This window comes from Protopterus annectens, chromosome 13.part0 (assembly GCF_019279795.1).
Source record: "Protopterus annectens isolate FY-2018-M chromosome 13.part0, PAN1.0, whole genome shotgun sequence".
Taxonomy (NCBI): domain Eukaryota; kingdom Metazoa; phylum Chordata; order Ceratodontiformes; family Protopteridae; genus Protopterus; species Protopterus annectens.
The window spans coordinates 1,042,128,482-1,042,154,843 of record NC_056747.1 but is presented as its reverse complement, the minus strand read 5'-3'; positions in this window follow the sequence as shown (position 1 = coordinate 1,042,154,843).

Here is a 26,362-nt window from a genome sequence, read left to right as displayed (position 1 = left end):
GCTGACCAATTGTTTTCCATTCTACTGGTTTCCCCTTAATTTGGAGTTCCATTGCTCTGTTCTGTAGTGGTGCTTTCTGAATTAGATTTTCTACACTGAATCCTTCACTTTGGAGGTACTTCATGACCTCAGTTTCTATTTCTTTAACTTCTCCATTGCTAATCTCCTTTTCTACTTTTCCTCTTTGTCTTCTTATTGTTTGTATTGTAAAGTTTTCCATGTCTGGATTTCTTTATCTGTATTTCTCTTCAAATACCTTTGGTGCTGCTCTTCTTGTATTGATTAGTATCGCTTTCTCCTTTGCGTAGATATTACACCATATTAAATCTCTTTTTCTTTCCCATGTCCATATTTCTTCTTCAGATGTCTCCTGATCTTCCTGTTTCTCCTTACTTTGGTGACTCGTTTCATCATGCTGTGATGTAACCTGTGTTAGACCTTCTACATCAATTCCTTCACTTTGCATGCATTCCATAACTTCAACTTCTATTTTTTTAACTTCTACTTTACTAATCTTCTTTTCTACATTCCCTCTTTGTGATATTAGTTTTTTTTATATATTTCTCTCCTGCATGTGTATGAAGATGGGAATAAAGCGCTATAACAAAGCACTGACTGTGACTCAGACAACAAGGGTTTGATGAGTAACCCAGGAGCTGGGGAAGCAGAGGAAGAGGGCTAAGAGTGAACAGATAACACTAGCTCATCCGTCCTGGGAGGAAGTAGGAGATTCAGCTTACCTACCAGATAGAGAGATGAACAGCAGGCAGAGCATTGGCCAGAGGTTTGTGCTTTACTCTGCCAAGTCACAGATGCATGAGACCCTTCACAGTATGTGTGAGTATTCACAAGGAAAGAATAGCAAGCCCTCATGTCTGTGATTGTGCACTTCAGCCAAATGGGGGTTGTGTTAGGATCAGAAAAAACTCACGAATGGCATGTGAACTGTTCTTTCCTTGGTGATAGGGGATAAATGCGTATAATAGCAGCCGTGTTTAGCAGGTCAGTAGGAATGAAGGTCAGAAAGAGGATTAAGAAATGAAGAAAACCACAGCACTGTGATTGCATTTCATACTTATTGACAAGTTTCCTACATCAAACAGTAATATATAGTTCATTCTTCATGTACTACAAGGTTTCAATTAGTTGTGTAATGCTGGCCTGCCTTTACCACTAAGGATAAAGTCACTTTAGAAAAGGTATCAGGATATTGTAAGGAAGTATAGTTAATGTTACAGAAACTAGAATAAGTCAGGTTCTATGAATAGAAGTTGCATTTTGTAGTAATACCTTTGAAATGCAAAGGAAATTTTTATTTTTTTTACACAAAAAGCAGATATAAAGTGAGATTTTGACTGATTACCTTTATAAATTAAATAATACTTCAAAGAAAACATAAAAATCTTTACTTCATATTAAAATTATATTAAAATGATTTTTCAGAGAGCTTGCCCTCCCTGAGCCTCAGATGTGGGAGTTGCTCCACAATACCCCTGGAAACCTTATGCATTACCCTGAAAACAGTAAATAGATGATCTGGTAATCAGATCTGTTGTTCCCTTTATCCCAAAGAATTCTGACTTCAGAGTTACTATATTTAGTTTGTTTGAGTACAGAGGTTGCAGTGAGTCCTATTCCCCTTATATTATGCAAATATTATATTAATTTGTTTAGTTATACTAAGTTTAGTTACTACTGTTATGAAAAATGTAGCCATCTGTTTATTCATCTTTCCAGTATCGTGAAGTCAATATTTTGATGTGCATTGTTTAAGAAAGTCACATATACTCTTACACATATATACATTTGGTTGTAGACAAATATCCTAATACACAACTGGAGGAGACCGCAGCTTCACCAGAAATGTTTGAATGTTTCCGTTAGAACCTAAACCTTGCCCTTTGCCACCAGAAAAATAGTCTTGTAATTTATGTTCTGGTCTCATTTCATAGAAGCTTGTAAAACTATTGCAGGGTTCTGTTACCATTTCCTAGGTGCAGTAGTTCTTAAAGTTTGACTTGAACCTCTCATCATAACATTTGTTGTATCTTAGCCATCCTTTCTCCTTCCTTTGCATTCCTATACCCTCCCTAAAGAAAACAGTCTTTTACTTCAGTACTCTGTGCACAATAGCTCATTCATACATCCCTACAGTTTTCCAGAAAATACACATCCAATGCTTTCAAGAATGTCTTAAAACAATAGCTGTCCCATTTCCAGCAGCATTGTCATGTGGCTCAGGACACCTGATCACCAACCCGATGAGTGACTCACAATTCATCAGATCTAGCCTACTGAGTACCATGCTTGTTGACTACTTCCACTGATTATGCTGCCCAGCCATTGAGCAGCCCTGATTTACCACTGGCTGGCCTATGTAGAGATCATGCAGGCATGGAAAAGGAGAAGTAATTACTATCTCCTGTTAACTGTTTCCCTTTTTATATGTTAGGACAATCTCACATTCAATATGGATGAATAACAGGGTGCAGGGGGATTGCCTTCCTTCCAACAACTATTTTGCTGTGTTTCTTTTCTTTTTTTTTGGGGGGGGGGGTGATTTGTATTGACACTCAGTGAGATGTTACTTTGTTGTGCATCCTTATTTTTCATGATTCAGTCACTAGAGCTTTTGAAATTGTGATACGATTTTTTGGGGGTCTGATAACTTGGAGTTCTGTTTACTTACCCTAGATTTTTTCTGGCCCTTCTCTGGATGCTGCCCGTAGTATGGTATTTCTCTTGAAAGTGCATCCCCCACAATTAGAAACTAAAATGTGGTTTTACCCAGTACTATTAAGCAGCAAGATAGAGCCTGAATTTGTCAAGTTCAAGGTCCTACCTGTTTACACCATCATTTTTTCTAGTTTTGGCATTGACCTTGTCTCTGACATGTGCAGAGTAGTTTCATACAGGTGTGATGATGTTTCAACTTTTCTTCTCCTTCCAACTCCAAGTATGCCTTTTCTGTCAGAATGTTGTTCCCTGATGTAAATAGCTTCACTTTTCATCCCACAGTTCCCTTTCATTTCTTCTCAGGGTCACACTGTAGAGTGGCAGACCGTATGTCATCATTGTTGTCATTCATGAAGAGCTTCACGTTATTTTTCAGATCTCTGTTTTTTCTGGAAATGAATAATTTAATGACCACAGTCTTTTTGTTGGGGGGTGGAGGACTAAGTACTGTATACAAGTACTGGATTATAGCCCCAGGCAACAACCAATGTAGAGGGCTGCACTCACAGGACATCAAACAATTCATAGAAGAGAATGCTCATTTAACAGAAATGCCATCATGCCATAGTGACTCAAGGATGGAAGAAAAGTAGTGTGGTCAAAATCTTCTCCTCAGCCTTAATCTGACAACCAGTCTAACTTTTAGTTTTGCCATAATAAAAAGGCACAGAGTGGGCACACAGGGGCAAGATGACTTGCCATGGGTAGAAATCATGCAACTAAACTTAGTAGTCAGAAGTAAACCCAGAAGCTCAATAGAAAAGCATGTCTTTGACAGAGCTATGTATGTGAAATCAATATATTTAGAACTAATTGTCACTGCTGCTTGCTTGTGTTTGATATTAAAATATGTTGTATCTATTTATCATACAATATATATGTAATAAACACTTTATATGTGAGTGTGTGTATTCATCTGTATGTATACATGTATGTATAAATATATCTGTGTGTATATATATATATATATATATATATATATATATATATTTATATATATATATATATATATATATATATATATATATATATATATATATACAGAGAGAGAGAGAGAGAGATGTGTATGAAATACATGATTAGCTAAGGTCAGGTCTTCCAAGCTGTTACAGTAGTTTAGCTTGGTTCAGTTGAAGCACTGATTACTGTACACTTCCTGTGACCATATGGCCATGCATGTATCATAGAAATTATCTTCGCAGGGTATTCCCACCTGCACCCTTACTATTTCTCTGCTTTCTACGTCAATAGAAAGTCATTGCCAGCTTTGGTTTCAAGAAGCATTTAATGTAGAACTGCATCTTTCAAGCAGCACATGGACTATCAGTAGGGAATGTAAAAGTCGAAAGAAAGCTCATTGAAGAAATGTTATGCTTCACTGACTATGCTGGCAGGAGAAAGTCATGCAGTTTAATTAATGGGAAATTGTGTATCTAAGAATAGTCCTGCTCTGTTTGCCACTAGGAATCCCCTCCTTCAAAACAGCAGATTAATTAGAAAATAAACTGTTTTATTTTCTTAGCGGTGAAGGCTGTCATTACTCTAAATTTAAAGCAGGAATTATTTGATGACAAATAACTCAGACTCTGGGTCCTAAAAAAACAACTTTAAGCTCTTTTGGTATAAACTTATGAAATTAATAGCAGAGCCAGAACGTTGGTTGGATGTACCCAAACAGCTCCTACATCTCTTCATCTTGTTCCAGCATATTCATAGCTTAAAAGGTGTATACTAGGCTAACAACAACTGGGGCCTTTATAAGTCTAGCTATGCTGCCAAAAGTATCCCATGATATATTGCGTCTTAGAGGTTATTTTAAGGGGTGTATGTTAGGGCATGATGTAATGGCTGCCTCTGTCTATCGGAGACATAGGTGTCAAGACCAGGAAGACTGGGGTAAACTTCCTGTTTACCATCCACATGACCAGTTTGTCCTTGAAAAGGGGTAGGGAAGATCTCTGCTTTACATGGATGGGAAGCTTATTTCAGAAAAAAGAGATTCTCTGATATATGTACCTGTCCCTTCCACATGTCCTATTTAAGTCTCAAGCAAAGTTTAAATCCTTAGATCTAGTCATTCTAGTGCTGCTTGTTTTGTGGATATGGAAAAGGTCCATCAGAGTGGGATCCAAGGATGCCTTGTATGTCAGGCATAAATTGCCTCTGAGCAATCAGCAGATAACAGTGTATAGAGATAGGGCTTTGAGATGATCTGCATAGGACATTGTGTTTATGCCCTATATTTTTTTTGTGAGGAACCTCTGTGGACATTCCGTTGGTTACATCTGCATAGTCATGTCCATACAGAAGGGGTCGATATAATCAATTATTGGTCTGATGATGGCTGAGTATAATGGCACAATACCTAGAGCTAGATGCCATGCCCTTACTTACAAGTTGAGTGGCATAGAATAATTTTCTTACAACCTTAGACAAATGTTGTTTGAAAGCAGGGTTACTATTTACATTAATCATCAAATTCCTAACTACTTTATCTACTTTTAGGGGTGTTTTATCAATGAGGTAGTTTTCCTGGGTAGCTGACTACCAAAAGGGTACTGTTATGCATTAGTTGGCATTGAGTTTTAAGCTGTGGATTTGGCACTAGTCATTAGTCTGTGTTAGACCTTCCTGTAAGATGTTAGTATCTATTCTATGATTGCATCATCTGTAAACTTGGTTAGCCAGAGGCCATTCACTTTGCCCTTGACTTCTGAATAATAGATGCCAAAGAGGAGCAGACCCAGTGCAGAATCATGCTAGACTCCACTGGTGACTGGCTTCTTTGTGGAAGTAGTCTTTCCATTCCTAACTTTCTGGGCCCAGTCTGTGAGCCTGCTAGCTATCCATTAAGTTACACAGGGGGTTATACCTAATTCCATGAGTTTGTTTACAATGCCTAAGTGAGGTATTGTATCAAATGATTTATATAAATAATGGTAGGCAGTATGTACCATTTTGCCATCATCTGCTGTCTTGCTGATCTTCTTAAAGAAATCCACCAGGTTCAGTAAGTATGACCTGCCTTTGAGGAAACCAGACTGGGTTGGGCCCAGTGTCTGAAGGATTCCAAGCCATTATTATTCATACCCATGTTAATTCTTTTCATGGCTTTGCATATGAGACTAGTCAGATTAATTAGTCTGTAACTCCCAGAATCCATTGATTGTTCACCCTTGTGCAGAGGGATACAATTTGTAGTCTTCCATTCACATGGCATGAAGCCTGTGCAGAGGCTATAGTTGAATAGTAACACTAATGACCCTGACAAGTCATATTTCAGGCTATTTAGGAGACATCGTAGAATATTATCAGGAGACATTGAAACTATATTATTGGCCTTAGAGAGGGCATCTAAAACCTGCTCCCTACTGATAGTTCAAGGGATTAAGTTAGATGGTAGAAATTTTGACAGGGTTTCACTTAATAAAAGGTAGTTTGCCTTGGAGTAGTTTCTAATTGTCTCAGTGTTTGCTGAGGTTACAGAATTGATTTTTATTATTATAATGCAGACTGCTTTGTGGTCTGACCTTACTAGAGAGGACATGACACTTAGGGGTGGGTGGAGTGTTATCCCATATTTGTGAGTGCCAGGTCCAATATGTTTGTACCGCTAGTAAACATATGCACTAACTGGTCCAGAGTGTTTGCGTTTACAAAGTCTAGGAATCTCTGTGCCTGCAAATTTGGGGTTGTGCAGAATTCCCAGTTTATAGAGAGAGATAATTTAAGTCCTACATGAATATGTTATTTGGTTGAATGGTGAGTGTCTCCAATAGGTCCAAGTATAAGCTATGGGTTTCATGGGACATAGAAGGTGATCTATAGCTGGCTAGGTTAAGCTATGGGACTTTGTCTGTGGTAATCTGGACATGGAGGAACACCAGTGTATCATCCTATTTAACCAAAGTAGAGGTATTCATGTTTCTGATGTAGATCAAGACACCTCTAGCCTTAGTCCATGTCTGTGCAGTTGCTGGTCTAAATGTGTGGAAAGCACTGAAACCTTGCACTGCCAGGGAACTCTCTGGAGTCTTAAGCCATGTTTCTCTAACTGTACAGCTGTCTGCATTCTCCAGGGTAAGGAGAGCATAGAGAGAGTGGAGCTTTTAGATTTCCTTGGGCAGATTTTTCCATTTTGAAAAGTTAGCCAATTTGGCATTGCCTAAAAAAGGTTAGATGGGAGAGAACAATGTTTTAAATAATATTCAAAACCCTAGATGGGATGGGTGCAGACCATCCTTGGCAAAGCAATATGGTCTGTTGACAATATGTTCTCATGCATGATAAGAAATATTGTATCCAGCTAGCATAACAGCAAAGACTAAGCTAATTATTAAAGTCAATCATCTTCTGTTTGCACTGTGGCATTTTCCTTGGAGAAGGTAGAATACTACTCAGTGCTAGAATCCTACCAGCCTGGGACACATAGCTCATGCTCCATAATGTCTCTCTTCCCATGATCTAAGGAGCTACATCTCAGGTCATTTCCTGAATGGAATATGACTAAATCATGCTGGTACCTGTGGTGCTGTGACATGAGTGCATGCGCAACTTGGTAGATCTCAGATTCTGAAAAGCAACTGATCATTATTTACTCCTTGTTCAGCTTTGTAAGTGGGGCATTAGTATGTCATAAAATGGCATCCCCTATGGCTAGAGTCCTTGGTTGTGTATAGGCTTGCTTATGGGTTTGGTAGTTGTAGTTTCACTGGCTGTGGCTGTTTGTGAAATGTCATTGCTCTTGAGTGTTTTTGAGTTTGCAGAGGATAATTTTTGCAGATGGAATGTCTGGAAGGTTGTTTGAGGTTTGGGAAGATTGCATTTAAGTGCCTAAACATAAGTAGGTCTTTCTGTGGGGTGCATACTCTGTGTGGTGAGTACCACATATGTGTTTCTGACAACCAGATTTTTATTATGAGTGTTTGCACTCAAGAATTTTGTCTCCAGAGACAACGAGTATATACATTCTCATATATTGTATTTGTTTCTTTGATGACAAAAGTCAGTGAACATTAGACAATTATTACATTATCTCAATATTCCCATATCCACCAAGCTGATTATGGAGAAACTGGGAAAATGTACATCCATGATGTTAGGTCCTTTATTTGGTGAAGTACAAGGCTATGGTTAATGAGGGGTTAAAAGTGGATGCTTTTGGGTTTAGAGACTACACTAGGTGATATAATATTAATTCAAGGGCACTGTTCTCCAACATGCAAACTAGCTGTTATACTAGTCAATGCACAAAATAGTTACTCTATACTCACCAAGTTACTAGTACAGATTCAAAGGTGGTTTATAGGAAAATTTGGTTTCTAGGTGTCTGTTACTATACATGGCACTGCTAACTACCACTGCAGGACAGGAAGGGGTGCCCAAATGCTCCAGATTCATACAGACACTTAAAATGCAAGAAACTGGCTTCTAAGTCCTCTGGCAAGCAAAACAACTACACTCACAGCTTTCTTATGTGTTTTCCAAGTCAGATAGACCAGGCCACCATCTATTGCCACTAGATGGACTATCTCAGTCTTCTTAATGTAAAAAGGCAAAAAAGATTACTTGAGTTTATAATGCTACCATAAAACAACTTAAACTAACTACCTAGAGAAGCCACTTCCAAGTGGACCTTTAAAATAATTTTAAAGTGCAAAATAATAAAAAAAAAAAGCAGTAGCACAACTCTAACACAGTTAACTGAAGTGCAAATTGTTATTGTTTACATTATAGTTATAAATTTCAAACCGCACAAACTGCACACACTCTAAAGCAAAAAATACAGAGGTTTATTAAGATAAGTGCTTTCATCCGAATGTAAACAAAGGTCTTCATCAGATAAAAAAATTCTCCTCTTAAACCTCCATGCATTTTGCCTTAGAGTGTCCGCTGTTTGTGCAGTTTGAGATTTTATTTTCTGCAGTTTGGATTTTCTTTTGGGGTTATAGTTATAAATTTGTAATATTCACATATATTTGTATATTTGTATATGGGAGTTGGACACTCCCTGTCGACAAATATAAATAAATAAATAAAATAGATAGATAAATAAATATAGACTATTTTAGATTCTTAATGTTTTACAACTGCTGACTAGCGTAGCTTCGTTTATAGTGTGACATCACAGTATTATGTGATAGAAAGTTGTATTTTATGAACTGTATGATTTGAGCTGTTGTTCTAATAAAGTCTTACTAGACTTTACTAAAGGTGAATGGGCTCAACATGGTGATATTTGTCTGCTAATAAATTGCTGTTTTTGTTGGAATTTTGGCTATCAGTTTAGTTGTTAGTGCTGTCTAATCTTCTATATTATAATGGATGGAGTCTAAGTAAAATAAAATAATGACATTAGTCTACAGAGTTAATAACTGCTTTACATCTGCTGTGGTAAATGTATCAGGTCTGGGAAGGGTGATAGGATATTTGTAATATGTTTTACTGAGGGAGGGATTGTTGCTCCACAGCAAAATTGCTGTTATGGGGATGTGATGCACAGGGAGGGCTGTGATGGATTTCTGCAGAAAATAATGACATTGGTCTACAGAGTAAGTAAGTGGTGAACATGTGCTGTGGTAAGGGTACACAGAACAGTGGCTGGTGGGTGAATGACTGTGGTAAGGGTACACAGACCAGTGGTTGGTGGGTAATTGTGGTAAGGGTACACAGGCTAGTGGTTGGGGTGGGTGATTGTGTTAAGGGTACACAAACCATTGGTTAGTAGAGTGGGTGACTGTAGTCAGGGTATACAGACCAGTGGTTGGTGGGGTGGGTGACTCTGGTAAGGCTACATAGACCAGTGGCTGGTGGGGTGGGTGACTGTGGTAAGGGTACACAGACCAGTAGTTGGTGGAGTGGGTGACTGGATTTGTATGTTTTCTTTTCTTTTATTGTTGGGGGTTCTCCATAGTAAGTTGATGACAGACAGTGGGATGGGGAATACATGGAGGGCTGAAATTGTGAATTACAGAAGACAGGGCTCAGGTCCATGGAATCAGTGGCCAGTCAGATACATGGCTGGGGGCTGTGTGAAGTGGACTGCGACCCTTGGTTGGTGGTTCAGATAGAAAGGGAAGGTTTAGTATACACAGACTCTTCAACAGTGGCTCAGATGTGATATGTAATGAACGGGGAGGGGAGGTATACTTAATAATTCATAGAGGGTGTGGGTGAGTATTTAAGACACACATTGACTGTGCTTTTTGGGCATATGCCAGTGTAGGATGATGACACAGTGCATGTAACAAAACAATCCTTACTCATGCTACCCTACCTGGCAACCATGGAGAAGTAGCTTACAATACTGGTGTATGGTAGGCATACACCTTTTGTGAATGCTGCTGCCGAGTGGTGCATGACTGGTACAGATAATGCTGTATATTTTTGTGCCCGCTCACAGACCATAATTGTACATCCACAGTTACAGGTAGATACATGGTGCAATAGAAGGAGAAGCACTTTGAGAAGTTCTTCTAGGTAGAGACTGAAGTGCTATTGCAGGCTCTCTGTGAGTATGAACAGTGGATTCTGAGCTGAAATGAGACTTACTGGGCCTTTTAGGAATGTATGCATCCTGAACTAGTTCCAGATGTCGATGCAGTTGATGGTCCGAAGATCACCTTACAAGGTTCATCCTAAGGTCATTGATATTATTCTGCATGATTGCATCAAGGCCCACATCATTGTATGGGAGATTATGGACACAGGTGGTGTCCATCCTCACATACTACTCTCATTAACATGGAGGAATTCCTGGTGTCCCTGTCTAGACAGAGTAAAAGGTGCCTGATATCTGGTAGAGGCCTGAATATGGAATCCTATGTCTCTGCTGGAGATGCAATAGGTTTAGTCAGCATCATGTTGATGTAGAATGCCTTTGACATGAGCTCACATATGCTCAGCACCACCATTTGTCACCTACAGTCACTTCTGGGAAGCAGGCACAAAGACTGGCATTACTTGGTACATGTACTTACATTTTATGCATTCACTAATACCTGTACTGTTGTTGTAGCACCAGGAAGTGGGACTGTTACATATCTGTAGTATTGCAGTATTACATGTGGATACATATATATCTGCTTTCACAGGTGCTATGGTATGGGTCATCTGCTGTGGAATAGGAATGCTTGGCTGCAGTGCTGGATAAGTCTGTAATGCAACACTGTCTTATTGCAATGCTGTATTATAGACTGATTATGGCAGCCTAACACTAATGCATTCTGTTTGCACAGTGCCATTGTCAACAATGGTAACTGAAAAAGTGCTTGCTATTATCCTCATACAGTGACACAGCTTTTCAACCTGTGGAATTTGCCTCCACCTCTGCCGTTACCATCAAAGATAAGTCATGCCCAACATTCCTACACAGGAAGCACACTCATGCCCTGCTCATGTGCTAGAAATGGGCAGTGGTACCACCACAAAGTGCAGAGACAGCGGTTATGTACGGCGAGTTGCTGTCAGTGCCACGGCTCCTACTCATTGCCTGAACTGGATGCCGCAATAGGCATTGCACAATAGATGTGTAGGTCAATCAGCCAGGTAGAGGTGGATGCAACTACCATTATGATCAGTGTACTTTGGGGCCTATGTGATGAACTACATGATCCATGCAATACATGACTCAACTGACTGGCATGTTGGACAGGCATTTTAGTGCATCCACTGCCTCCATGCATCTGTCTGCCTGCATGTGCCAGGGTTGATGCTGTTTCTGTAGTCACCAAATATTAATCTGCCTCTACTGTGGATGCACCCTACAAGATAGGTAGATTAAGTTCACTTGCTGTTACTCCTCCACACCACCTAGAAGTGTTGAGCATGGTACAGCACAGCATGGCTGTCCTCACAGACATAGCATATGTGGCAATGATGTACATGGCATAGCCAGGCAGTTGGGGTCTTGCAATTTACTTTTTTCTTCTTGTTAGTGTTGGTGCTCATGCCATTCCTCAGAAGGGATGCACCAGTGGCTGAGGACATTCATGGTCTATATTTTTCTCACCTGAAGTCCATAACCCCTGTAACAGCGAGATAAGCAGAGTGCAATAACATCTACAGATATTGTGTCCCCTGGAGCCCATGGTGAGCTAGTACCTCCTACAACTGGACATCCACACCCCAGGAAGCACTGCTTTCCCACTGATTTCTATAGACAGCTCAGTCAGTCACCCAGCCATGACACTCATTCTCTTCCACATCTTAAGTTCCCCCTTTCTACCAACATGTCCATTACTGATCCTGGTCACTGTGCTATTTCCCCCATGTGCAAATGACAACAGCTGTGCCCTGCCCTCATTGCTGTGATGTACAGTTCAGTAATGTGTGATGCATAGTATGGTCAGTCAATGCACATTACAGCATTCCCCCACTGTGGTATTGCATGCATCAGTTTTAATCTTTGTTGTTTCTATTCTGATCCATAGTTGAGGACCAACTGCTGCTTCTTTGTCAGTGTTGCAGCATATTGCACCCACCTTTGCCTCACATTGTCTTCCTCTGTGGCCAGATCCTCTTAAGCCTCTTTAACCTCTTCTACCATTAGCTCTTCTCTGTACAGCCCTCCAATGGTGATGTCTTGTTCTAGTTGCCTGTGTACCTCTATGTTGTGCAGAATTGCACAGACAGCAAATATGTCACTGCGGTTCACATCACCAGAGGAATCTATGCAGTGGAAATGGGTCTTTAATTACCCAAGGACATGATCAACAACTTTGCAGGTCTGTAATTACATGGTGTTGTATTGCATCAAAGCTGTTCTCTATAGGTTACATATTGGTGTCCTCCAGGGTATAAATTACTGGAGTATGTCTGACGTGCTAGATATGGGAACTGTGAGAACTGCATGGATGGTGCACAGATATATTGTATATAATACCCTGCACATTGGTCACTAGCTGGCAGATGACTGCATGGAAACCCTTCAAGTTGACATAGCACTATCCATGCACATGACAAGGGAGTTGGTGGTTGTGTGGGTGCAGTCAGTCACTCCTAGAACCTCAGGAAAGTAGGCTAGTGTGTAAAACACCAACTCACTGCTCTTTCTGTCCTATTTGGTTTATAGGAACCACATGTGCTCCTTACATACTGAAGTATAAGATCAGGGAATTGGTGTAGTTCTCATGAAACAGACATCTGTGATGTGCCCACTGTGTTCCCTGATGGCTACTGGAAGGCCCTGTAGCCAGATCACTGAATGCTATGCATATCTTAGTGCCCATAAAGCATTGTATTCCATCCATCTCATGAGATCCCATGCTAGGGCAATAGATGCCTGAGAGTTCCCATATAGTATCTCTGTTCACGCAATAGCATTTGACTTTGTCCCTTTCATGGAGGTGATGGTACATTAGGTACCATCATATCCATCTGTCATGTGCACCATCATAGATAGTGACTGTAAGGACCGTGCCCCTAACATATTCTGTTCAGCTAATGAAGATGCTACTCCAGGATCTTAGCATGGTCTCTGTCTCTGATCAACAAAAAGTCATGGTGTAAATATTTGCTGGCAGATGTGTCTTGCTGCTCAGTTTTTATGTTTCTGAATCACAGCACCATGTTATTTACCCTCATTTGCATTTGCAATTATTTTCACTACCATAATGTTGTTCTTTTCCATATCGCTATATGGTCATTTGCATAAAGTGCCAACCCTGCAGGTTTGCCAGGTTGTGAGATGATGCTACCCGTGTCTCTGAAACTGCCCCACCTTGCATGGTGCCTAAGACAAACATTCACATAATGCATTGTGCTCTTCATTTCTGAACCTTAGGCATTATCTGTAACCAATTCACCTGTAAACACGTCTTGCTGCTCATATTAATATAGTGTTACTACATATGTTTCTTAAATGGAGCTACTTTGCTCTAGATATAATTGCTCCCTATATAATGGAAAGTAAGGCAACTAGGCCTTGTGATATGTTTTCCCAGTACAGTTGCTACATTTTCAAGTGGCCACAATAGGATTTTTTTTTATGGAAAGTTAAGATTTTGCAGATAAAATAATTTTTAGAAGCAGTGCAAAGAACTGGACTTAAACTGTTTTGCCAAAATAACAGTTCACTATTGTAGAATGTAAGTTGATTTTGTTCTTCCTTATCAAGTTAAAATGTTAAGTGTTTCAGGTACAAAATGGTAGTTTTATGCAACTGTAACAGGAACCTTAAAACATATTTTTCTCCTTGCCGTTTTTCACTTTTTTTCAGAGGATGCAATTGCCCAGATAGGAACTGTCCTGCTGTGTATACAGGGACATGGTTGGGAGGGTGGCCTAATGGTTAAGGTGTTTGCCTTACAACACAAGGTGCAGGACTTGAGTCTCACAAGGGATAATTGGCTAGGCTTCCAATTGCTCACAAGGGCAGTTAGCTTAGTACTAATCTATGAACCTATGTGGTAACCTTCCAGGTTATGACTGAAACAAGTTAAGCATTTTCCCTAGCTGGTAAGAAATTTAAATAACTAAAGCACACATGGAGGAAACAAAGGCATCATAAGGCCTCCAGTGTGTGTGTGTACAAGTGTGTTTATCTTTTTATGTATGTGGGCATGTGTTGTCTTGACAATTCAGGTATGTGGGGTTTATCATAATTTCAGGGGGATCTATTAGCACTATAAGAGGAATGAAGAAGGGGGCAGTGCTCCTGGTGTCCTTTGCTATTCAGAACTGATCCAACCGTAGCCCATTGATAAGGACACAGGACATTAGATAAGAGTACAACAGCCAGATTGAAGTCACACAGGAAGGCCATGTTCTCCATTACTTTTCAGAGGTAAGCCCAGCAGATTGACTCAAAAGCCTTTGTGAAATCGACAAAATCTACCACTGCTTAACCTGCCTCTGGATGCTGTGCCTGCAGTGTGAACAATGTCCTCAGACAGTCTGCACTTGATCATCCAGGAACACAGCCTGCTTAAGCATGTAATGCAAGATTAGGAATGCTTCCATTCTGTTCCCCAGAATCTGTGCATACATTTCTAGGTGATTGTTAGGGATATAGGGCAATATTTACTTCAATTTTGTGGATGTTTATTAGGTTTGGGAATGACTTTGACAGCAGAGAGAAACAGAAAGAGAACGGGATAGCAGCACTCAGTTGAACAGTCCTATATGCCTCAGTAAGGCTAGGACCAGGTCTTCTCAATGTAGTTTGAAGAATTCTGTGTTAAGGCCATCAGGTCATTGAGTCCTTGCCTTTTGGCATCTTTAAAAGAGCCGTAACCACCTCTTTTTATGAGATTTGAAATTACGAAGATCTCAAACTGAGTTCTCTCTAATGTGAGTATCTTGGCATTCGCTAAAAAAGACTGTAATGACTGGGATTATTCCCATGTAAGAATGATGATTTCATTAACTAAATTTCTACAGAAGTTCTTAAAGGCTCTTCTAATATCTTGTGGACAGGTGACTTCTCAACCATCCACCTTAACTTCAGAAATCTGAATCTTTTTCCTTTGATTCTTGAAAACACAGGTAAGGAGTTTATCCCTAGTCTTTTCTTTTGGAATTATGTATATATATATATATATATATATATATATATATATATATATATAGGTTTGCAATCAAGATGTGGAAATCCAGTTTGATGAAAACAGGTTGGTCAAACGTGTGTTCTACCAATGCTTGTAATATCAAACTGAAAATATACGACTGAGCACACATTCGCTAATATGAAGCTGACATTTTGAACTGAGATTGTGGTACAATGCAGATTGGGAAATGTTCCCTTTTCCTCACTGTACTGTGATCTCGGAGTTGGTATATATAATATGCAGGGGGTGTGGGGGACACAGCAAAAACATTTCAGGTAACACGGACGTTTGACATTGGAACTTCCGGTGTTCGAATGTTGATTCCATAGTTACCATTTAAGACATTTTGGTAATTCAGTATTATCAAATTCAGTTAAGTCCATTATTTTGTGGAAAAATGTTTCGATTTTCCACATTTTGATAGTAATCCTTTCAAACTATAGAAGCATTCCACTTTGTTATTTTTATCAACTCCTTTGTTAGACATATGTCAAAGAAAGTAGGCATGACTTTAGAATAAAAGAAATATAAAATATAATTTTATAAGTCTGAAATGAACTGATCTCTGACATGAATAGATCATGCTGGACTGACAGCTATGTGTCCCAGAGATTGCCTATCCTCTGGAACAAGCTTTCTATTCACATGAAGCAGAGCCCTTCCCTGACCATCTTCAAGTGAAATCTGGGCCAGTGGATAGAAAATCACAGATTCACTCCTGGCATGGTGCCCATGTCCTTTATAGATAGAGGCAGTCTGTAAATATTGTCAAAACACTGTTTGCTGACCCTTGTTATCTTGCCCCTATGGATAGAACATTTGATAAAATTTCGGTAAAACTGGCCAGGCTAGTTAGGGCTGGCTCTTGGTCTCTTATGAACTTATGAACCTATAAATACACCATACTATAAAATAATTTCCCATCTGCTTTTATCCATTCTGTTAATCAGGAGGTTCCAGTGGAATAGTCAATGCACTTCCACTGGAAGACCTGAGAGATTGGGAAATGTGTGACTCAAATAAAGGTCTTTGGTTTGAGACCACAACATCTTAAACACTATGCTATACTACATTATCTACTAAAACATTTTAAAATTTGTCAAAGATTTCAAAGCAAATAGCAAGTTCTGATGGCATAGATGTTTGCCTTACTGAACTGCAGGTAACCGAGGTTCAGGTAGTAGACCTGGCACTTGACAAGTCAGTTGAATGAGGCAGGAATGAGTGGATGGCAGCTGGATCTCCTAGATTAGTGGGTTCTTCACTGATGATATCCTCTAAATGAGACTAGGGACCTGGTTCCAAAAGAATCTGCACAACAGTCAAGACACTAATAATAATAATAATAATAATAATAATAATACATATTTGTTAACCAGATAGGCTCACTGGACACACAGTTCTTTTTCAGGGGTGAACTGAGAGCAATGTCTGGTTAAGAGACTTGCTTGAAGTCTCACAGTAAAAACATAATGGTTAAGGAAATCAAACCCTGTACCACAGGCACTAAAGGTTGCAACATTAACCTCTGTGCCACCTGTCACACCATTATGACACTCTGTCTTATTCACTAACCACTGCCAACTATTTACATTTCAGTACAGTCCTTTGTGACATCAGGAGGAGTGGAGTATACAAAATACAAATGACAGCATGCTACATGCAAATTCAGCCAAGAGCAGCCTAGGTGTGATTCTAAAATAACCAGCAGCACAGCACAATAAAAAGGTAGAAGAAAATACCCGTGGAGAATAACAGAAACTAACAGTGCAATGCAAGCATATTGGACAAAACTTTACATTCCTGTTAATTGTTCTTGCCGTCTCAAAAGGGCAGCAGAAACCACAGACACAGGCAGTGAGCTGAAAAAAAAAATAGTATTGGCAATGCCTGATTCTTAGCCTGTTCTCTGAATGGGATGTGACAGCTTGATAAAAATGTTGGAGGCTACATGCCAAATGAGTACACAGCAAATCATGGCTCACATCTTTTAGGGAGACCCCATTACCCTGAAAATGAAAGTATGCTTGTTGCTGTGTATGCTGTCATCTGGGACATTCCAATATTACATGCTCCAGACAACAGCCTCCAACATTAAACCCACATATGTGGAGACCCTTAACATTAACCTGCCCAAGCAACAAGGACCTCCAAAGCTGAAATGCAAACAAACACCAATCACAACCAAAGTGTCACATAGCTCACAACACCAGTGTGCCACACAACAGCAGCCCCTAAGGCAAGACAACGTACCCAACACTTTAGTCATAGGCGACTTTATAGTCAGGCATACTGATGTCCCACTCACCAGGCTGAGCAAGGAGAAAATTACAGTCAGCTGCCTGTCGGGTGCCAGGATCCACCACATGACACATGCACTTAAGTCAATCCACAACAAGTACAAATATGACTCTGTCATTGTCCATGTTGGAGTGAATGACTTGAGATGTACCTCCCTGAATTACATGAAAAGAGACATAAAAGAGCTCCCAGATCATGTGGCCCAGGCAGGTATGACCTTAGCCCTGAGTAGCATCCTTCCTTTGCCCAGAATGATACCACAGTATAAGGACAAAATGACTGGCTTCAACAATTGGCTAAGCTTCTGGTGTCATTCAAAGGGGATCCAGTATCTGTCTGCCTGGGACAACATGATTGATAGACCACAATGCTTTGTCAGAGATGGTCTGCACCTGTCGCCCCTGGGATTCAGGTTACTGGCTAAGGCTCTTGCCACCCCTATAGTGCCGTTTTTAGGCAAAGTTCAAAGGACAAAACTACCACCGTAACAGGTACAAGCATGCAAAATCTGAAGGTAATGCTACTCAATGCTAGAAGTCTAAACCTCAAAATGCACTCTCTCGAGGCACTCCTAAAAATATTGATATCTGTGCAGTAACTGAGACCTGGTTCAACGCTCCAGAAAACACTCCTGCAATACCAGGCTGCAACTCTTACCACACTTTTCGGCCACCAAACCAGGACTGAAACACTAAAGGTGGAGGAGTGTCCATATTCACCAAGGATATAGACAACACCATACTAGTTGCCTAACACAACAATGCATCTGAAATTCTCCAGGTGCAACTAACACTAGGTAAGACTGCAATCCAAATTGTAGCTTGCTACAGATCCCCCACCATGCCCCAAGATTCTCACTACACCTTTCTAAACATACTGGAAAACATTAAGGTACAACCAAACACCCTAATACTGGGTGATTTCAACGACCCTGCCATTAAGTGGGAAAATTACTCGTGTACCAACACCTTTGCCCAACGGTTGTTGGAATTCATAAAGTCCAATGCCCTGGATCAACTAATCCTTTGTCCCATCAAGGGGCTCCAATATCCTAGATCTGGTCATTACCAACATGGTAAATCGATGCTCCACACCAATGGTCACCCTCTCATTGGTCAGGTCTGACCATAAGCTAATCACTCTTGACATCCACATCCCACCCCCATCCCCCTGTAAGGAAACCTCTGTAAAAAACTTCTCCAAAGCTAACTTCATGCTACTCAACTCAGAAGTGACAAACTTCATGACACCCATGCACATGGGAACTGAAAGTTCGACTGCTGAATCCTACACTAAGGCACTGTTCGAGCACATCCACTCATGCATGAATCATGCCATTCCCAATAGAACCAAGATACTCTTCTCCAAAAAATGGAAGCCAATCTGGTGGTCCCTTGCCATAAACAAACTTTACAACCAAAGGAAGAAACTGTTGCAGAAAAGAAGAAAATCCCAGGATGCAAAAAACTCCCTTACCAGCCTCAGTAAGAAGCTGAGATCCCTCATAAAATCCTTCAAAGCTAGTTATGAAAATAAAATTGCCAAAGATTCCAAAGACAACCACAAGGCATTCTATAGCTATGCCAAGAATCTAAATGGCAATGCTCAGATCTGATCTGAGCTACAACAGAATGGCATTAAATATACTGATCCTGGCAGATCGATTCAGTGCAAACTTCAACCCCCTCTCACCCCCAAAAGGGCCCTTCTCAATACTGAAAGACTGCCAAATTCTGGTAAATCTGCAAAGCTAAGAATACAGCATCCATGGGCTGTGTACTACATGAACTATAAAATGAACTGGCACCTCACCTAAATGTCATGTTTAATCATAGCCTCACCTCAGGTTCATGCCCACTGAGTGGCGCACAACTACAGTTATCCCACTCCACAAGGGGTTATCCACCTTGGATCCCAGGAACTACCGCCACATCAGTCTGATGAGCCTGATTTGCAAGGCCATGGAACTTATAAACAAAGACATTGGCAACGTTTAAACACTGGACCCCATGCAGCTTGGGTTTGTGAAGGGCCGATCTTGTTTCCTGAACCTGACTGACTTCTTTGAATCAGTCTCCAGAGCTGTGGAAAAGGGTAAGGTGGTCCACACAGACTATCTGGACCTCGCCAAGGCCTTTGATACCATCCCCCACTCTGGAATTATAGATAAACTTACTAAGCTGGGCATTAATCCCTACGTCACTTGATGGATTGCCAACTGGCTCACTGACAGAACCCACACTGTAAAAGTATCCGACTCCAAATCCAGCTCCAGACAAGTGACGAATGGAGTACCTCAGGGTTCAGTCCTGGGACCATTCTTGTTTGGCATCTACTTCTCTGAAGTACAGGCCAACACTAAGGGACTCTGGCTAACAAAGTTCGCAGATGAGTGAAAACTGGGAGCCATTATTGAATCCCCAAATTATGTGGATATTCTACAAAGGAACCTTACAGAAACAGATGCTTGGTGCCAGAGCCATGGGCTCAAGCTCAATGGCAAGAAATGTATAGTTATCCCCTTTGGGAAAAACCATGTTCCCATGAATTACCATATAGGTGGCAGTACACTAAACACTGAAAGTGTGATAAGAGACTTAGGGACACAGGTGGACAGTGGTCTCACCTTCAATAACCACATTGCCACAACAGTCAGGAAATCCTTCTATGTGGCACACTTCATCACTAAGGGCTTTTCATCCACAAAATGGAGGTCATTCTCCCACTGTACTCATCCCTCATTAGACCCATTATAGAATACAGTGCCCCGTTTGGTATGTACCTCTCAAGACATCTGCAACAACTGGAAAGGCCGCAGAAATACCTCACTAAAAGAATCGCAGGCCTAAAGCAGATGCCCTATGCTGACCTGTCGCATATTGTCTACTCAGAGTAGATCTCTGCTTAACATACAAGGCCATGTCAAACCCAGAGCTGTTGGACATGCTACACTTAAAGAATCCCAATCCCTCTGAGACACATGCTCCAGGGATCTAAACCTTGTCATCACAATGAACAAAACATGCTGGAGGGATAGGTTCCTGACCCAGATACTCCCCATACTCTGGAATAGGCTGCCAATACATGTCAAGCAGAGCACCTCTTTGGCCTTCTTCAAAAGGAACCTTGATGATTGGATGGGAGTTAGGAAATTCACCCCAGGGATCACGTCAGTCACCCTGCTAGACAGGGGTCCAGAGAAGTAAATACTGTGGAAAGAAATAGCCAGGAAATTGTTATGGCTAGGCTTGTATAGGCCCTAGGGCTGATAGCCTAGTACAAACTTATGAACCTATGAACCAACAGACTTAGCAAACTGAATGTAAACCCCTTCATTGTAAGATGGGTTGCCAGCTTGTTCAAAAACAGGATACACGCTATCAAAGTAGGTGATTCCACCAGCAGACCTGTTAGCAGTGGGGTGCCACAGGGGTCAGTGCTGGACCACCTACTGTTTGGTATATACTTCTCAGAAGTTCAGGTCAAAACTGAAAGATTGTGGCTGACCAAGTTTACAGACTACTGCAAACTAGGTGCAGTCATTGAATCCCCAAATGATGTCAGTATACTCCAGGAGAGTCTCACAGACCAATGACCGGTGTATTAATCATGATCTCAAACTGAATGCAAAGTAATGCATCAGCATTCCTTTTGGCACAATGTTCATTCACACTACCAAATCAACAACAATACTCTAAGTACCCATGAAGTGAACAGGGACTTGGGATCACAGATTGACATCAACCTTAACTTCGACCACCACGTGTCTACCATTATAAGGAAAGCTTTCCACATAGGTCACTTGATTAATATGCATGTAATCTGCATTGTATAGACTTCTTAGGAGAGACTTAGGTCTGGCCTACATAGCAACCCAAGACCCAAACCTAATGAACTCACTGCATATCTGTAAATCAAATGGGTGTAGGACTACCCATTCCAGGGACTTATATATGGCCTGTGACTTAAATAGGACATGCTGGAGGGACAGATTTATCTCCCAGCAGCTGCCATGTCTTTAGAACAGGCTACCATTTCATGTAACAGAGCACCTCTATGACACTGTTAAAGGAGAACCTGGTCGAGTGGATGGGGCACTGTAAATTCTTAACAGGGATAGTGCCCATACCCCTCTTGGGCATGGGCAGTCATCACTAAATGCAGTCTTGTGTATTGACTAGTGCTTCTATGGTATTACATTGGGTTGAAACTGCTAGGCTTAAAATGACCTCCAGGTTCATAGCCTAGTAATCTCCTATGATACTGTGATCCTATGAACACCAATAGGCACCGTGACTTTGCTCTTGCACCACACCTAGCTAATCCCTCTAAACTATCCTTATCTACACTCTCCCAACTTGCTTTAAAATGACTACTTGGCCAGTAATTTTCTATCTTAGCTGATGTGTACATGGCCACATACACTGTTATTATAAAATACTATATGTCTAAACTTTGCTTGTCTAAACACTCTTACTGATCTACCTTTGAATGATTTCTCTTATCATTCTATTACTTGCATCATGATTATATTATGTTTGTAGACCGACTATTCTTATAAATCTTGTCAATGATTCTGTTTTCCCATAATTGCATGTTCAATCATTGCTTTTTTCTCATTATTGTATGCTCAAATGATTCATCACACTAGCTGTTTGCTGAAACCACCTTCGATGAACAACTCAAAAATGTTGTTTTTGTAGGGGGCACACCCCTGGACTTATATATACCAACTCTGAGGTTGTAAACAGTGGAGAAAAACATGAACTCCAATCATCAAAAGTAATTTTGGTGAACAGCACTTGCTGCTTTTGCCAACATTACGATCGATGACATAATGTGTTCTCATATGTATATTACTTTCTCTCTGTATGCCATCGAGCTTTTCTCCCTGGGCCTCTGCTGAAAAGGGGGTTTTCACCATTCAGACTTTCACAGCCAACTAAAGTAATCAAGCAATTAACTGATCAATCAATAAATAAATATATGCTAACTTCAGGACTGCCATACCACAGTGAAAAAAGAATACTCTGACACATAGCAGCCTTTGACTTAATGAAGTCCTCATTTTCATGTATCAGTAATGTTATTTCAGGACTTGAACAGTTTCAGAATTTAAAACTGTTGCAATCTACAAGAACTAGCAAACTTTAGAATATTTCTTATCAGCAAAAGGAGTTCATACAATCTGCTTTGAGTCCTCATTTACTTTGCAATAACTTATAACCATAGAATAATTATAAGGAATATTTTATAATTTTTGGGCAGACAGAATGCGCTACATCACCTGCATCTGTTACATTGCATTGCATTGTATTTTATTGCATAATGTTAGCTGTTCTTGTCTTCTGAAGTTCGTTAACATATAGCATTATATCCAGTAAATGATATGCAGTGTGGGAATTTGGCAGTATTTTATGTGATGAAGAATATTACTGAAGATTTCAAAAAAAACAGAGTATGGATGGAGTCATCTATAGAAAAATGTAGCTCTAAACCAAATTCAGTAATGGATCTACTTCAGATTTGCGAAAACCCATAAGAAGGATTCTGACATGATCAAGACGAATTCAACAAAATTGCACAAGAACGAAAATTTGAAATTCTGAATTGCACATAATAAAAAATAGGCTACTTACGTGTAAGACAGAGCGATCTTGGAGATGGTATATTTAATTTACGGTGGGTGTGTGGGGTGCAGGGGGGCTTGCCTCCCTGTAAAAACAAAGGAATAAAAATATTTGCAGTCTTTTATTTCTTACTTGTGGTTAGATCGGCAATGCAATGTTTAGCTACTGTTTAAGTTTGTAAAGAGTTATGGGAAGTGTTAGTTGTGGGATATTGTGATTGCAGTTTAGGGTGAGTTATTTTATAATGTAAGTATACTGGAAGGTTTGTACTTTGTTTTTAGTAACAGGTTAGTTGATGTATTGCTCTGAGATGTCCAGGGAGCAGTGTTCGATTATGTGCAATTTGGGATTTTAAATTTTCATTCTTGTGCAGTTTTGTTGATCAGATTCTTTCATATGGGTTTTTGCTCATCTGAAGTAGACCTTAAATAACATAGTAATGCTACATTATGCTACACTTTTCCCTCAGTAGAAACAAAAAAATCAGCCTTTGATGTGTGCCTTCATAGAATTTCTAACATTCCACAGCCACGCCATCACCCCTTTCTCATCTGCATTACATACTTTCCAACTGTCTGATTTTGCAGAACATTCTCTGAGTTTGCTTCAGTTTTGACATATCCTTCATAAAATTTTTGATTTTCTAGTAAATCACCAGGTAGTACAGTTAGTCAATAAATGCAAGTATTGAGAGTTTCATACTTCTGAAAATGCCTGGTGTTCTATCAACTTTTTAAGTGAATTGCAGCAATTTTTGAAAAGCATTATCCCTGATTATAGCTGTCTAGTCCACATAGGGCCTATTTTGCTTATTTCAGCAACACTGTCAGCTGGTGCTTCACATCAGGGTTGCTGCAGCCCAGCTGGAGTACTTTTCATTTGTTTCAATAACCATTGGTCTGGTGACTTAGAAAGACATTCCAGATCTTTCTTTATACACCTACCAATTCTCCACTTCTACACCTATCTTTGTCTTATCCACAGATAAGCTTATCCTTTTTCTGTTCTCAGATATGTCTGAAATGAACATGCTGACTCATTTATCAGTCTGTAAAGATCAGTGTGCCACACTCCACTTCTTATTATTCATTCCTGATAATGAAATCCCTACCCAAACTCTATGGTCTGCTGTTCTACTGTCCAGATTGCCTGTCTCCCACCTTACCAAAGCCATACAGTTATTACATTATCTGCCTGCGTGGGACCAAATCAAAGGCCTTGCCAAAGTATAGGTGGACCACATATACTGGCAGTACACTGCCAAGTCACCTTTTAATTCATTCACTCATACATTTAGATATTTTTTTTTTACCTAGGGGTTTCCCTTCCTCCCTGCCTGCTCACCATATAGCCCCCCCCCCCCCCCTTTGTGGATGTGAGACCATTTTTTTCTCTAGAAGTGTGGAGTCCTCCCTCAGATTCTCTGAGCTGAGAGCCATCCATAGGTTCCATCATCCAGACAAACACTGGGAAGTTTGTTTTTACCAGCACCATGGAAATGAGAGCTACATTGTACAAAATTCTAACCTTCCCCTTGTCTAGTGACATGGACACCTACACCATTATAGACAGCCTATGCCCTTCCAATAGTCTGCAAGCATTATTTAACATGGCTGATAATGGCTACTGTCACTCTAATGGGTGAACACATCTATGTCTCCTCTTCATAATCACTCTAATGTATGGCTACAACTATGTCTCCTCTTCATCAGCCCCTATCAGTTTGACACTGTTCTTGCCCTTCAGTAGTGATTGGGTCATATGTGATGACATGAGCCAGCTGTGACCTATCCTGTCTCCCACAGCAGGAACATACCCATCCTTCCATCTGTGCTGTCAAGCTTTTGAGTCACAAATCAAACTTGGGTTGTCCGGCCATAGTTAAGGCTTTATCCCTCTGCACCACCGGTGCAGGCAAAGCTTGATCAGGTTTGACAAACAGATTCCTCCAGACATGAACAATGTTGGTTATGCCCTGAAAATTGTTTCCATACAGGAAAGCAAACAGTCTTTCCCTCAAGATTTTAACATAACATTCGTTGACAGTTATCCTAAGTTAATCACCTATTCCCCTTGTATTTTCCCAGATTTTACCCATTTCCTGTCTTATAAGAGGGCGGTCCTGTTGCTGTATCCTTGTCTGTGGTCTGTGGAAGGCCTCTATTGGTGGCTCTATCAGCATACTCTCCAGTTTCATGAGGATCCTGAAAGGCAGCCTGTAAGATCCTTGTGAACTCATATTCTACATGCTGGTTCCTTTCCTCCTTATCCTTGGTTCTGTCCAGTATTTTTGCCACTCTGCCTAAGATCACGGTCAGCTTGGCACCATACCTTCACTTGTCATTGTGAAGGTTAAAGTGAAGTATTCATTCAGTATCTGTGTGTGTTCTTCATTCCCATGATCTCCTTGACATTACTATATAGCCTGGCCATATCTGTCTCTCCCCGTCACACTTTCTCCTCTTCCCTCTTCAACCACCCTGCAGTATACTTAAAAAATACATGCGTACATGATTTCTTCTTCCAATTCCCTTTTGACTTGCATGTTTTCTGCCGTCCCTACCATCATTGCCCTGTTGCTTCCTTCCTTGCATTGCTCTTCCTCTATGCACTCACCCCATGCTTTCCTCTTCACATATGTCCTGCCATGTGTTCTAATTGCTTGCTTCACATATCTAAATATCCACACTGCTCTTCTTCTGTTCACTATCTTGGACTGTTCCATAACCCATTGTCTATATGCCTGGTCATTCAACATCTTACCTTTCATATGAATTGTTCACATCTACATTAAGCTTCCAGTCTGATTATTCAGTATTTTCCAACTTCAGCAACTCAACATAATCCATTGCCTTAAGCCCCCAATGTTTTGATTGACCTTAGTGTCTGAGACTCAATTCCACTTTAAACAGCAGTACAATCTGCATCTACTATTACTACTTTAGTCTTGACATTCCTTACTCACCCAACATTATTTAAGACTATTTTCAGAATTCTGTCTTTTCTGGATCAATAACACACTAATGTTTTGAAATCATCATGACCCAAAACCTTATTTAACCCCTGAATCCATGATGTAAATAGATAAAGCATTGAATATAACTCAGATGTCCTGGGTTTGACTAGTAGAACCGTGCACTAATGAGA